The sequence below is a fragment of the Falco biarmicus genome, chromosome 5 (genome assembly GCF_023638135.1).
Source record: "Falco biarmicus isolate bFalBia1 chromosome 5, bFalBia1.pri, whole genome shotgun sequence".
Taxonomy (NCBI): domain Eukaryota; kingdom Metazoa; phylum Chordata; class Aves; order Falconiformes; family Falconidae; genus Falco; species Falco biarmicus.
In genome coordinates this window covers 36,436,081-36,451,477 of record NC_079292.1, presented here as the reverse complement: position 1 = coordinate 36,451,477, position 15,397 = coordinate 36,436,081, and positions in this window count along the sequence as shown.

Genomic DNA, 15,397 nt, shown 5'->3' with positions numbered 1-15,397 from the left:
TGATAAATTTTATAGAATGTAACAGTCATTCAGATTAGAAGTCACAGAGAACGAGGGTACAATATCTACTAAGGAAGAAGCTCAGAGGTTTTTTTAAGTGGTCAGTAGTTCAAGAACCTTAATTTATTGAGAAATTCAGACTCTATAAACACAACTTTGATTTCCTGAAATTGATTCCTATATGAGAAGGCAAGTTGGTTTTCATAATGCCCCACTTTCAGAAGGCAGGAGAAGTGGAAATGACAGAAGGTGACTACATCTAATTAAACTTTATTGGGTGCACATAGCCAATGGACTGAATGTTGTATTTGTTTAGGTTCTTTCATTTTCAGTGAAGACATTTAAAAATAATTATGTCTTTTACAACTAAAAATCCTCTTTATCTTTACAAAAACAAAAATCTCACTCATTTTTTAATTATTACTATTAATTAAAATACTTCAGAAAGTTGTATTTTCTATTTTTTTAAAAAGGACAACATTTTTGTTTTCAAAAGGGACTGGGATCCACAATGTTCTATGGGATTTGTGATGTTTTATAATAAAATGTGAAAAGTTAAGCAAAGGATGGGTGCTGTCTGGAATTCTTGGTCATTCACAAACTTTTTGATGAGGGAAAGAATAATGTGTAAACTAGGCAAGCGTAATAAAAAATACTCTCTAGAAGTCATGTCATGTAGTACATTTAATGAATTTAATGCAGAGTTTCAATATAATTTTCAGTAATTGATGGTGCATTCTATATTAAGGGAGAAGAATAGTATATTAAGATGGAAAACACTTTTTGTTTGATTACCATTCAGTTCTGATGAGTTGAAAAGAACTCTGAAATTGTCTCACGTCCTTACTGTTAAGAAACCAGCTATAATTTTATCCAAGGATATATTTTATATTTAGCTCCCTTTTGCCTTTTTTTTTTTTTTTTGGGCTTTGCCTTTATGTTCCTCCAAAAGTAATTTTCCTATTGTCTTCTTACTAATAATGAATTAATTAGTCCAGATGAAATCAAATGCATTTTAAAGGGAAAAAGTAAAAAAGTGATTATCAGGATCAATCAGTTCTACTGCATATTTCTATTATTAGTTCAGAGTGTTTCACTTGTTAGTCTTTTGTAGGCAGTCTCAAGCAAAATCATTTACCAGTGTCACTGGTACAAAACACAGCAGGGTCAACCCATAGCTCCTATGCACTTCACGTAGCTATTTACATAAGAGCAGAGTGGGTATAAATGCTGTCATTCTGATATGCAGTTCTTTTTCATGGATATTAATAGCTGATAAAAATCAAGCTTCAGAGCTTAAACCATCTACCAAAATAGATGTCTAGTGATGCTGATCTTCTCCCTAGTTATCTTAGGGTGAGAAAATACAGTATTCAACTTCCATTACTTGATCGATCCACCATGGAAAACCTGACTGAGTCAAGATTCACCTTATCAACTAAATGATCAGATAGCAAATTGAGCCAACAGCTTGATCAGCCATTCTGCAAACTTAAAGAGATTGCATTTGAGAATAGGTTTTGTGTATTGCATCTGTAAGTAATATATAAACTAAGACCCTTGAGGAAAAGAGTTCTTCAGGATATCTGGGAGAGCTACCTTGACAGATAAACACATTCACATATCAAATGACCCACAGGAACAGAAGGTAAAAAATATCTGAAATCTGTTCAAGGAGGAAAAAAAATAGTGTTCTTGTAATCACCTTTAGTCATTAAAGGTGCTCTTTCTTGTTTCTTTAAGATTCTGATCTCACAGAGAAAAAACAAGAAGGGGACTCCTGCAAACAAATCATAAACTTATTAAGGAAAAAATATCACATTGTTAGCTGGAGTTAATGAAATATCCATCGTCAGTCTAGGGTCTTTATTTTTTTTCTGTACCTTTGTGTTCTGACTAAATATGGATAGCCTAGAGCACAGGTAGCAGTATATGGAGATCTTTTACCTTGAACTCTGCTTCCAATGCCAGCCACTAGTTGCTAGCAGCCAAGGACTGCTAGCCCCTAAAGACCACCCACTGACCTGTATGGAATGAGCTGGGTGCTCTCAGCCCAGCGCCCATGCAAAAACCACTAGTACCGCATGTTTGATGCTAGTCACAAACCTCAGTAGCATTTTTGGCTATGAAGCCAAGAATTTGCCATGGTATGATGAAGTATTTTCTGCCCACTTCCAAATTTTGAGTTTTGATACAAGGCAGCATATGAAAGCTTATTTGGTTGCAGCAGCCTCTGCCTGCTCTGTGAATCCCTGCCAACTGACTGGGATTGCATGTCTATCACCAGCTCTAAAATTCACATAACACCAAATGCATATTGTGCATTTCGCCTACTCCAGAGCTGGAGCCTTCAACTTTCAGAAGAACAAATATCAGACTTCTTTTTCCATGCAGAGTAAACAGCCTTCAAATGCCATCTGTATCTCCCTGTTGCATTTCAATAAGACACCATCCTTGATACATAACTAACACACCAATTCAATGAAATATTAAGATGAAATGACCTTGTGTTGGGTAGCAGAAGCCAGGCACAGCACAGAAGCAGGAACTGGAAATGCTCAGACTATTTGCAGTGGCTCCTTCTGGAGATAAGGCACTAGTTACATATCTCTAAAAGAAAAAAGACTCTCCATTCAGCCTCAGTTATCATGATACAACACCTGAAGATACTATTTAAAGCAAGGGCAAACATCAACGTGACAAAGTTAGCATGTCTGAAAAGAAAGATGTAGTCTCTGCTTTTTATATTACCGTAAATGAAATAATTTGAACTCGCTAGCCTTTATGTCTTTTTTTTAATTATTAATTCATGTGGTCATTCTGAATTTCCCCTCATTGCTTTTCAGAAATACCTTAATGATAAGCAACAGGAGTCCTCTGTAACTGTTACCAGTCCTATAGGAATGCCTAGCAATCCTGCATGAGATCAAGAACTACTGTGGCAAAAAGGTGATGTATACAAAAGCAGTAAAATAAAATCCCCATGGCAAATACCTGCAGTAAGAGATAGACAGGGGTGGCACAAAAGAAATAACCTTGTTAGCTCCATGCAATTGTACCAGTACTTCCAACTGAAATATACACACGTTGCTTTTATCTTTTCCTGTATTAATTTCTATATAATAAAGAAGAAAATAATATAGTACTGCATTCCTTCACTGTTCCTTGTGTATTGCCTTTTCACTCCAGGAAAGGCAATACACTTATCTCTGACTCAGGAAGAAATACTTCTTCAGGCCAGGTTGAGGGATAATGATTGCATGCCAAGTGCAATCATTAGAAAAAGAGGTATGACATTATCTGCATAAAGGCACTCTTGAACCGGGACCTTATGAGTTAATGGTCTGACTGACAGCAGTGCTGAATAGAGGAATACTGCTTGAGGTCTGTTGTGTAAGGGAAAGATTTACAGAGCAGGGACTTGCCAGACACTGCGATTCCTGATAGCACACTGCAGAGGGATGAGTGTCATTGTATGTAAAGACTTCTGACAGTGTGGTCATTTTCCTGGCTTTGGAGGGAGAAACGGCCGTGTAATTAACAGGGAAAAATACAGCAATGCCTAATCAGCCAGCACTACTGCAGTGCTTCAGATCTTGTGGCTGAACAGGGCAAATTCCCTCCCCTGCATCCTCAAGCCCCAGTGCCCTCTGGTAGTGAGCTGACCTGGCAGGAGCTGCTGTTCAGATGTGTTCCTAGTTCCACTGTCCTCATTTCTTATAAAAACAGAAGAAAAAAGGAAAATACATTATCATATAACATGTAAAGAAAAAATCTTTCAGGGGAAGGGAGGGGAGGCAGTGCTGCAGCAGCTGGCAGTGCCGTACTGCTCTTCTCATCTTGCCCATCTGCACCAGACACTGCCATGATCCCAGCTTGAGAGGATAAATAAGCACTTGTCCTTGGCTTCTCTGAACATGACAGAAAACTTCTGTGTAGCTCAAACGGTACGTGCTTTAGGAAGATATTTAGTGTAGGGTCTGAGCTTTAAAGCAGTTGGAAAATCCATGTTAAATCTCAGCACAGGATTTTTTTTTCTTTTTGGCCTGCAGGCATTTCTAATAGTGGAACATCACTTTCCTGCCAAGACAAATTCTACCTCTTGCTTTTATTTTCCCATGCAACTTCCTGTGCCAATCAGCCTTTCAATTCTCCTGCAAATCCTGCTAGAAACACGCTTCAGCTTCTCTTTTCATCACTGATCTCTTCTCTAGCATAGTATGCTACATCACCTTAAATGTTAAATTTGGTCTCCTGTTGCTAAAAGATGGGACACACTCCTAAATAACGGGTGCTGCTAAATAACGAGAGAAACATTTCCCCAAAGTATTTCTGTTTCTGTACATAGATACCATGTGGCTCATCATATGGATGAGCTAACAGATTATTCCTTTGCACATTACACTGTATTATATTGTACTTTCCTTTTTCTCCTTATTTGATAAGGAGTAAGTACAGTGGAGGTTCAAATGCATGTTTGAACAGGCTAATTCACAAAAGGAGAGAGGCAACTGTATCCGTAAAGGATCTGGTTGTGGCCCCTTTAATCCTGGGACCATAAATGCTTCTTGCAATCAGTTTGGAGGCTTCAGTGAAGAGCAGCTCACAGATATTTTTCCACCAGGACTGAGTACACCACCAGTATCATGTTTCAATAGAACAGCTGGTGCTTAAAAGGCTGGTAATTACAATTTTATTCAAAAAATCAGAACTGATGGAGCTAAGATCATTGATTCAGATGGATGACCTTGAAAGGCAGATTGCAATGAACTTGTTGAACTTTCGAAAAAGTAAAAAAAATTAAATAAAAATAGATCTCTTTACATAATTTCTGGTACTTTCTGGTAACAAGCTACAATCTTCAATTTCCCCCCAAATACTGTCATTATGAAAATTGACTGAAAAAAATCCCAGCCCTCTGAAAAGCCTCATTATTTTACTATTCCTTCCAAGGGTAGAGATGACGTTCTAAAAACTGCGATTCCCTGTAATTAAAAGCTCTGCAAAATTTTAGGTTTGAAAGAGTAGCTCACGCTGATGGCGTATTTTATAGAAATAAGAACACAAAAAGAGCTGCAATGGTTTAGGAGATGGACAGCCAGTCCATCTAGTCCAGTAACCCATCACTAGCAGTAGCCATAAGCTGCTGCCCAAGGAAGAGCATGAGATTATAACAAACCGAAAGTAACATTTCCTCTTAACATTTCCCATCCTCCAAATGTTTGGGGCTCAGACCCAAAACATCAATGTATTTCCCTTTGGTGATCCTGTCCAGCTTCTGAAACCTACATTGACCTACAGTGTCTGCAGCATCCTGCAGCACAGTTGTACAGCTTAGCTCTGTGTTGTGTGAAGCACAGGATCACTGGATAATTCAAGCTGAAAGGGACCTCAGGAGTTCTATAGTCCAACCTCCTGCTCAAAGCAGGGGCAGCTATGAGGTCAGACCAGGTTGCTCAGGGCTTTATGCAGTTGGGTATTGAAAACCTTTGTGGGCAGAGACTGCACAATCTTCTTGCTCCAACATTTCTTTAGTCTCATCCAGGAAGTATTTTCATTTTATACCCAGTCAGATCCACCACTTCGTCTCTGTATCACTCCATGGCTATTGTCTTTTGTTCTCCTGCCGTGCACTGCCAGGAAGAGCCTGGCTCCAGCTTCTCAGTAACCTAACTAGTAGGCATTGGTACTTGTTGGCAGGTACTAGTTAGTTAGTACTGGTTAGTAGGTACTGCTGATAGGTTTGCCCAGAGCCATCCTCTCCCAGGCTGAGGATGCCCTGGTCCCTCAGTATCTCCTTTAAGGGCAAGTGCCCCAGCTCTGACCCCCACCGTGGCCCTCTGCCAAACTCACTCCAATTCTTCAGTTTGTTTCTTGTACTGTAGGGCCCAAAACTGGATGTCAGTATTCCAGCTGTGCTCTAATAAGTGCTGAGTGAAGCAGGATAATCTCTTGGCCATGGTGCTCCTACTGATGCAGCTCAGCATGCCCTTGGCCTTCCTTGCTATGTGTGGCATACAGCTGACTCGTTTTAGCTCCTGTGGAGCTGCTCCCCGACCACTCAGTCTCCCTATACCCATCCAGCTGTTAGCCTAGGGCCCTCTGCATCCAAAATTTACACAGCAACATCAGAATACTCTCTGCTTCCTTTGCTATTCCAAATAACTCCTTGTTTTCTGTTGCCTTGTTTTGAGCATTTATCTAATAGTTGCCTAAACCCACATATGTTATAGCTCCTAGATCTAACTCCTGAGTTAGAAACTCACACTGTTTCATTTGTGAAATTAAGACTGTTTTCCCCAATGTACCTGGACTTCTGGAATTTTATCTGTTATTTTAATGTCCAGTTACTGAATTTTGTAAAAACAGCCACAAAAGAAATAAACAATATTTGCAAAGTGTGTACTGGATTCATGGTATTTATATTTCTAGAGATAAAGGAGATAAACCTCTTTGTAAGGCCTTTTGATATTCTACAGTAACCACAGCCCCCAGTTCTGAGTACATTTACAGACACGACACGACACACTGCTTTTTATCACAGTGATCAGCTTCATGCTGCTGCTGAATTGATCTGGTGTTGCCTCTGTAACGTACCTACCCATCTCTTACTTTCTGCTTGGATTGCAGATACATAGGCTACCAAGATGTCACTTATCATACATTTGCTTAACAAGCAGCATCCCGAAGGGATGCCAAAGTACGTACAAACATTGTAAAAAAGAAAACCAGAGGAAACATTGTTTCAATTAAGGCAATTTTTCATGTTCATGCTCCAAATAATTAAAAAGGGGAAAATGAAAGTTGAAATTCAAAAAGAAACAAAACCAGAGGCGTCAGTCATGTATCATAAAGTCTAACTACTGTGAAATAGCCAATGGGTTACTGCTCATCCCATCACATTGTGTGGTTATAACTTCTTCAAACTATGACCCATGTCAGCAACAGTCCAGAAATAAACTTTTGTCTTGCATTTATTTTTCAGAAGGAATGAATAAATATTACAAGTAAGAAAGGGGCATGCTCTCAGCACAAACTCAGGCATCTTTGTTGATATTGATGTAGATGTGACTTTTTGCTGGAGCTGAAAGTCTTGCCCTAAATGATCTGATTTGAAAGACTACTCTATTAGTGGTGCCACAGCATTTTAGTTTCAGCCCTTGGTGTGCACGCTGACACTGTTATGCAGGTCTCGACACAGTGAGTTTTCTGCAGTCTTCCTGCTGTACGCCATTTCCAGATGTCCCATCTCCAGCCATGCCCAGTGGCTTGACTAGCAGCATATGATGATGCTCTACGTGATGAGTAATTACTGAGCTTTGCTGCAATCCCACCTCCTATCCACTATTTAAATGCAAACGCACTACCCAGGCAAATTGTGGCAAATTGGTGCAATTAGCCTGTGCATTAAGAAAACACAGTTCTAACAGGGAATATCAATGAATGGACCTTGTCAGGTTTTATTGATATCTGAGTTATACCTGTATGTATTATGTGAATGCAAACACATACACATACATGTGTATATATACATACATACGTGCATTTTAACAGGCTGTATAACTTTTCTTCGAAGCTGTTGGTGCTGGAAGGCTAGATAATCATTCCATGCTGGCCATCAAGCCACTACACGGTTATCATGCTAATCAAAGCTCACTTTGAAATACTGTTTAGTTTCATTACCATCACAAAGCAGCAGCTAAAGGACATCTAAGGCAAGCTGGGGGCGGGGTGGGCGGGGAGGGGGGTAAGTGAATGCTCTGAGACACTATAATCTATTTGAACAGCCATGTTTATTGGAAACAGGAGGGGAAATTGTTTAGCATAAGCTGGTACCAATCACTGAATTGTTTCTGTTCCTTGTTATTAATGCACAGGCAGCCGGGCAGTGAAGAATGAGCTCTGTGGAAAGACAGACATCTCCCCACTAAGGGGGAAAAGGATTGGTAGCCCAGATACCAGATGCACTCCTGCAATCTATCCTAAAGACTAAGGTTTTTTAGCAGACTGGGACAGAGAAGTCATAACATCTCAATGCCTGAATGATCTTTTGTTATTTTAAGAAGTTTTGTGCCTTTTTTTGTAAACACAGTTTGAATTGGTTTTTTGGAGGTAGGGATATCCTCCAGAAAGGACCCTCCAACCGGTAGAGCTCTATTGTAATATAAATAAGCAGTAATGCCTGGCTGACTAAGCTTTCAGCTTCTGTGTAGGTGTAAATGTTTTAACTGTCCCATTGCATGGCTGTCTCTTTATTTTTTTTATTAAACAAACACACCCTTTCTCTTCAGAACAAACTCGTCTGAATGTTTTGCTGGATTTATCTGTTTTGACTTAGGGTTAGCAAATTAAAAGTGAACATTGATTTTGGAGGAATCAAATCAAGTGCCCACAGTTATCATTCTGCAATAGATCATAGCTGTTGAGGCTACAAGGTCTTCTGATGCTGTAAAACTGCTGGTAAGAACAATATAGGCAATGATCTACAGGCTTTGATGCTACAATTATAGCCATACAAAAGCTTTCCCAGGCTCCCTGCTTTGGCTTGAAAGCTCATTATGGAGCCACAGTTGTGTATATTCATGATAGATGCTGGAGGATGTTTTTCATTACACTTAAACTGTAAAGCAAACAAGAGTTTCCTGTTACGTCAGTTAGATCGAAGAAGTACTTACACATGCAAACAAATCTAAAAACTACCACAGCCTCAAAACTGATCCTCTCTGCTTTCCTATTAAAAACATCAATGCACTTGTTCATAATGAATCAAATGCATGCTGAGGGTTGGATGTTTAAAATAAAAAGTGGACATATTTTCTTCTGCTGTGTTCTGAAATATTCCAAACCATACCTGCCAGGCTGTAGTTGCATCATGTGTCATAAGCTAAATGAGTTTTGATTAGGTCAATACTTAGTTGGAAAGACATAGCAGGCGCACAGAAAGGAAATATTAATCAGTAGATAGCAGACTTGCATGAGCCTTAAAGCAGCACCTGAACGGGCACAATGCCACTGCCAGTCTTCAGGTTGGCATAGACAGTCAAGATCTACATGGCTATATTGGGTTTGTGTGGCAAGGTTTTGGTAGTGGGGGGCTACAGAGGTGCCTTCTGTGAGAAGCTGCCAGAAGCTTCCCCCATGTCCAATACAGCCCATGCCAGCCGGCTGCCAGATGGACCCGCCACTGGCCAAAGCTGAGCTCAGCAGGGACAGTGGTAGCGCCTCTGGGATCATGTATTTGAGAAGGGGGGGGGGGGAAAAACCTTTGCAAGGGCAACTGTAGCCAAAGACAGGAGTGAGAATATGTGAAAGCAACAGCTCTGCAGGCACCCAAGTCAGTGCAGAAGGAGGGGAAGGAGAGGCTCCAGGCGCTGGAGCAGAGGTTCCCCTGCAGCCCATGGTGAAGCCCATGGTGGGGCAGGCTGTGCCCCTGAGCACATGGAGCTCCACGATGGAGGAGATCCCCATGTGCAGCCCACGGAGGACCCCACGCCGCAGCAGGTGGATGCCCAGAGGGGGCTGTGACCCGTGGGAAGCCCAGGCTGGAGCCGGCTCCTGGCAGGACCTGTGGCCCCGTAGGCAGAGGAGCCCCGGCTGGGGCAGGTTTGCTGGCCGGGCTGGTGACCCCGCGGGGGACCCAGGCTGCAGCAGCCTGTGCCTGAAGGGCTGCGCCCCGTGGGAGGGAGCCCAGGCTGGGGCAGGGGCAGAGTGTGAGGAGCCTCCCCCTGCGGAGGAAGGAGCAGCAGAGACAGCGTGGGATGGACCGACCGCAGCCCCCACTGCCCGTCCTCTGCACCGCTGCGGGGAGCGGGGAGAGAGATGGGGACTGAAGTTGAGCCTGGGGAGAAGGGAGGGGTGGGGGGAGGTGTTTTTAAGTGCTTGCTTTTTTAATTTTTCATTACCCTACTCTGATTTTGGCTGGTGATAAATTAAATAAATTTCCCCAAGTTGGATCTGTTTTTCCCGTGATGGTAACTGGTGAGTGATCTCTCCCTTTCCTTATCCCAACTCATGAGCTTTTCATTATACTTTCTCTCCCCTGTCCAGCTGAGGAGGGGAGTGACAGAGCAGCTTTCCTGGGCACCTGGCGCCCAGCCAGGGCCAGCTCACCACAGTGGCTTTTTAGAGGAGCAAGGGCATTAAAACTGTCATGAGTACATTCTGCTACCTGGCCATCTTAAAGGGATCTATGAACTTGGGTCCTTACCTCAGTCTTTTCTTTCCTAGTGTTACTGTACAAACTGGTACCAAATTTCCTTGAGATTACTAGATTTCGTTCATAAATGTACTGTTTTCTAAGCAGTTTTTTAGTGGGGTGGCTGACAGTAAAAAGTGACAATTGATAGCAAGGTTTACACGGGAGAAGTGATCTTGCATAACTGCAATGTAAACAAGGCAAAAAAGCAACAGACTAAGTATCCAAATACCAGAAAGAAATCAAGCCTCAAAGCCTGGGGGTTGTCTTCTCTTTTCCAGGCATTCTCCTTCTTTTTGGTTGTCCAGCACCATTTTCAAATCTTTCCTGTGATGCGTATCAGAAGAGGCAGTGGACGTTAACAATTATTTGCATAAAACTGGTAGTGCCTATGCATATTCTTGCCCATACATAAACGGACTTGAAACATTTCAAGCCCAAAAGGCTGTCAAAAATGTGAGACATTGTGGTTCCTGCTGAGTCCATGATCAGAGAGGTATTCAAATACTTGCCCTGAATTTCTCATTCAGGATGAGTTCTTTATATTAATCATCAAATCTTTTCCTTCTTTCAGATATGAACTGATTGATGAGGGTTCTGCATCTGCTGGCCTAGTGACTGTGCTTGAAATAGCAATATTATTTTTGGAAAATATAAACTATGTTCCTGCAGACAGATAATTAAAGTTTCTAAAACCTCCAGAGATCCCAGTCACCACTGGGTTTCTCTGAGTAACAAATATAATTTATGCTAACTCATGGCACTTGGGCTATTTTCTAGTAAGAACAGGAGGCAGCATGTGGACAGGTCACTCAACACACAGCAATAAGCGGTGAAATTAGGTTTTGATTTGGGGAAACACTTAATATGCGTGCCATTTAGGTAACTGTCTAACGTACAGGTATGATTTCATGTTTAACAGAAAGACAGGCTGGAGAAACAGAGACCACCTCAGCTGGAAGCTCCACTGGAACAATATCACTGAAATGAAGCTTCATTTGGTGCTGTTTTGCATTGATTTATAGGGCCCTGTCACTTTCACAGCCGAGAAGTACAACGGGCTGGAAACAGGTTGCCGTCACTTTCAGGCGGCTCTGAATGGTAAACAGTTCCAATGATAACAACTTTGCCACTAAATTGTCTGTTGCTAATTGCTCTTTTGCATGTAATTATCAGTGAGGATTTAATAAGTATGGAAATACTATTACATGCCAAAAAGTAAAAATAAAATGGGGAAAAGCAGACTTAAAGAATGTCTGGCAGACAAACTCTTTAATTAATCCTGGAACACCGTATTGGCTGACATATCTGTCAGTGAACATCTCTGGCAGAGAGATGGGGTTTTATAATACTTAAGCAGAAACAGTCGTACAGCTAGTAATGTTTTGGCCTCTGCCTCCAGGTAATGAATTTGAAAAGAACATTGACACAGGTGAGAACAGGACTGAACACATCAAGGGAAACGTAGAAAATCTTAACATATCTTAAGAATAGTAACTTCTAATGAAGCACCAATTGAAATGAGAGAGAACAGAAACCTAGGAGGAGTTTTGAACCGTCACTTGGCTTTTAGGAATAGCTCTAGCTTTCACTTTCTTTACATGATCTGCCTCCTAAACAACCACATGATTTATGCTGCATGGGAGACAGGGATGAAGAAACTGAATTATCCAATCAAGGATTTTCCTTGGGTTTCTGATTAGGAAAAAAAGATCAAGATGGTCAAGTAACTTCTCAGTGACACTTTCTCCCTACTGTCAAATGGCAATGGAAGTTGAAATATCCTTGAAACGTCCCACCTGTGGTCATAGTCATTACACAATATTGATCAGAATACAGCCAGACTCGGCAGATAATAAGACTGTACACAGACACAGTAAGGATCCCAAATCTAGATCTTGTGTAGTTAATAGCTAAACTACTGTTTGCCACTGTGAGAGAAAAATCCTGTTCATGTATTCCCCCAAGCTATCAAAGAAAATGAAGTGGAAGGAAGATTTGGTATTTTCACTATATTTCTCTAAAGGGAAACCATCTAGATTTAGGGTTGTTAAGCAGGTTAATGACCTGTTGCACAAGACTAAATTATTACTGAGAGAGAATGAGTAAAATGCAAACATGAAATATATTTTCTTCAGTGGAAAAAATAATTATTTCTTGCTTTAATTTCCTCAGTTGCTGTTTTTTTACCTGTCATTTAGTGGTTCTATGTAGACCTGAAAATGCCTTTCTAATGTCCATGAAGAATAATTGAAACATGATTTACCAAGTTTGGTTAAGCATAAGGCTAGTACTAAAAGCTGTAGGTGGGAAGGGTTACGGGCTTTCTTTTGCTACTCCTGGCCCAATTCCTCAAGGTAAATCTGTTGCCCAAAGGGGAAAAACCTACAGAACCAGTGAGAATTTTTTTCCTCCTGCCTGCTCCAGTCTGTATTATTTATTTCTCTGTGGATTAGGAGGGTGACAATTATTGTGAGACATTTTGCATGTGATATAATAGCTGTTTACCAGGAACTCAGAGACCAATTCACCGAGAGCAGATGTGGCAACAGAATTCAATCACTGTTGTATTCACTTATTTTGGATTTAAATTGCTACCCTAGATGCAAAAGAGGCCATGCCCAATCGTGAGCACACTGAGCCTTCTGGATCGTCATACTTGGTTGCATTACTAGTAGCAGAAAGAGACATCACACTTTAGTACTTTTGCATTTGGCCAAATGAACTCTGAAGACATTCTGGTACACTCTACTTATGTTAGCAAGATTTTTTTGACATAGTTCTTTAGGCATAGGTTTGCTTACTACCATTAGAGGGGACGGTCTCAGTCTGGGAGCTGTTGTTGTAACTCATGTATGAAATCAAAGTGAAACTTACAGATGTTTCCCTTTTTGTGGGTTCATTGTGAATTCCTCTGAAATATCATTACTGAAGTTCTAAAATGAAGATAATGCTACCACGATGGATTCGATGTCTATTTTCCCTCAAAGATTTCTGCATTCCATTTGTGACTGATTTTGTGATAAGGTAACTCTCTGGAAGGCATAGCTTTAGTTTTCAGATAATTTTTTTGCTTTCTAAACTAGAACAGGAAAAGAATAAACCTTGGCTGATTGGATCGCCTTAGCAGCATATTTCTTCAGGACTTCTGCATCAGAGCAAATTAGATCGTTCTGCACTGATGTGATATATAATTCCCGTATCTTCTGTGCCATCAGCTCCTGGGGTTTGGTTTGAAGGGATAAGAATTAAGCTGCAGCATTTGAGTGAAATTGTTTTCATTATTGGAATCACAAGATTTTTTTTATGGGCAAGAGAAAAACTACAACTGGCACACAGTTTGACTCAACCTTACATATTGGGAACCTTAATTCTGTCACCATCAATTGGACATGAAACACATCCATTGCTTTGAGGCTTTATTTTTATGTAGCTCTACGAGCAAAAAGAAACTATTTCCTGTTTGTAATTCAGTGCACACTGGTTTTATTATTTCTTTTAACTCTTCCCCATGTTTAAATCACTGCTTATTAAATAATCTTCCAGCATTCCCTTTCTAAGTGTGTCTTGATGCATCAGTTGAGCATAGCTAAGTTAAAGACTACATCTGCTCCTTGAAAATATTCATTGATGGCAAGTAATGAAAAAGTACTGACAGCTGATACAATACCTGCCTATAAAAATCTGATTTCAGATGTTGTTGAACTTGTTGATATTTAGTGAAAAATTAGATATGAACTTGAATGCAGTATCACTCTTACTGCATCTTCTATCTTTGTATTATAGGTTATGATTGCTACATTTTTCTCCTACTGTAAAAAATGACTCTTTGGAACAATAAGGGCTGATTGCTGCATTAGTTCTTGGTATCATTCAGCACTCAGGACAACATTCATTCTTTTTGCACTTTGTTTAGCATTCTCTAATCACTGGAAATACCCTGGAAAATCTTATACCATTTGATGACACAACCACAAAATATTTTTTTGCTGAAGCCTTATTCTGCTCCCATTCCTAGAAGAACAGTCTTATTCTTTAGGCATTTATATTGAGCATAAATTATGATGGCTCTTCAGATGAGACATATGAGTTATGGCAAATACATTTTAAACCTCTTGCATTAGATTTTCATGAGAACTATTGGTACACAAAACAAATACGCATGAGACAGATAGCAAGTTCGGTGCATTTCATGTGGAAGTAACCAAATGTGTACTAAGACTGTGAGGTCTAACAACATATAAAATCAAATTACTAGCTTCCATTTTGAATCATCACCTGATTCTGTTTAGAAATTTTACTCCCTGATGGAAAAAGGACGAAAAGCTGGGGCTTACTTGACTCCAGATGCCACTAACTGTATGTGTTGTAAGAGAGACAGCTTAAGTAAATGATCTTGTCAAAACAGAAAGTATCACTAAGGAGGCAACTCTGAGGGATTGAGTGATTCATTTCAGTTTGTTAAACGCTGTAGCGTATATTCAGCCATTACTCCTTTGCCTTTTTGTCAAGAGCTCTGATTAGTCAGCTTTTTCATATTAAAATACTGTGACTGTAGATAATTCTGTAGTTCACAAATGTTGAATATTATTGAGCTTATGTCCGTAAAATAATTATTCTAGAATAAGACCCATACAAAGTTAAAGAACTATATCTCAAATAACTTTTTTAGAGGAAAATTATTTTACATTAAAAGTACCCACATTATAAGCTTTCTGCAAATATTCTAAAAGACATATGTTGGGGAACTCATCCACGTGTAAACCTGATTTTTCAGAAGTAGCTACTGTTCTTAGTTTCTTATTGCTCTTATGCTATATTCTGCACACATCGAGAAGGATGCTGAACTGGTGACTGACATTAAGATTACTTTAACAACAATGCCATTAGAAGGGTGAGGGTGGCAGGGAGTAAAATACTTACCAGAGATGACAGTGAAAGAATGAAGTATTTAACAGTGAGAATGCATAACTTCTTGGGGTAACTAAGTGGTTTTTGGATGAATACAGAATTACTTATATGACTAAAGTATTAATAATACAGATATTATTGTAGAGAAATTGTTTTACAATGAAAATCATAGTAAAGCTCAAAATTAAGAGAAAGAATACCTAATTTGGTGGCCCTAGCTGCACAAATAAACAAAAATGTCATTTAATAACATGTGTGACCCAAAGTGGCAGTTTCTTTTCAACAGAAGTA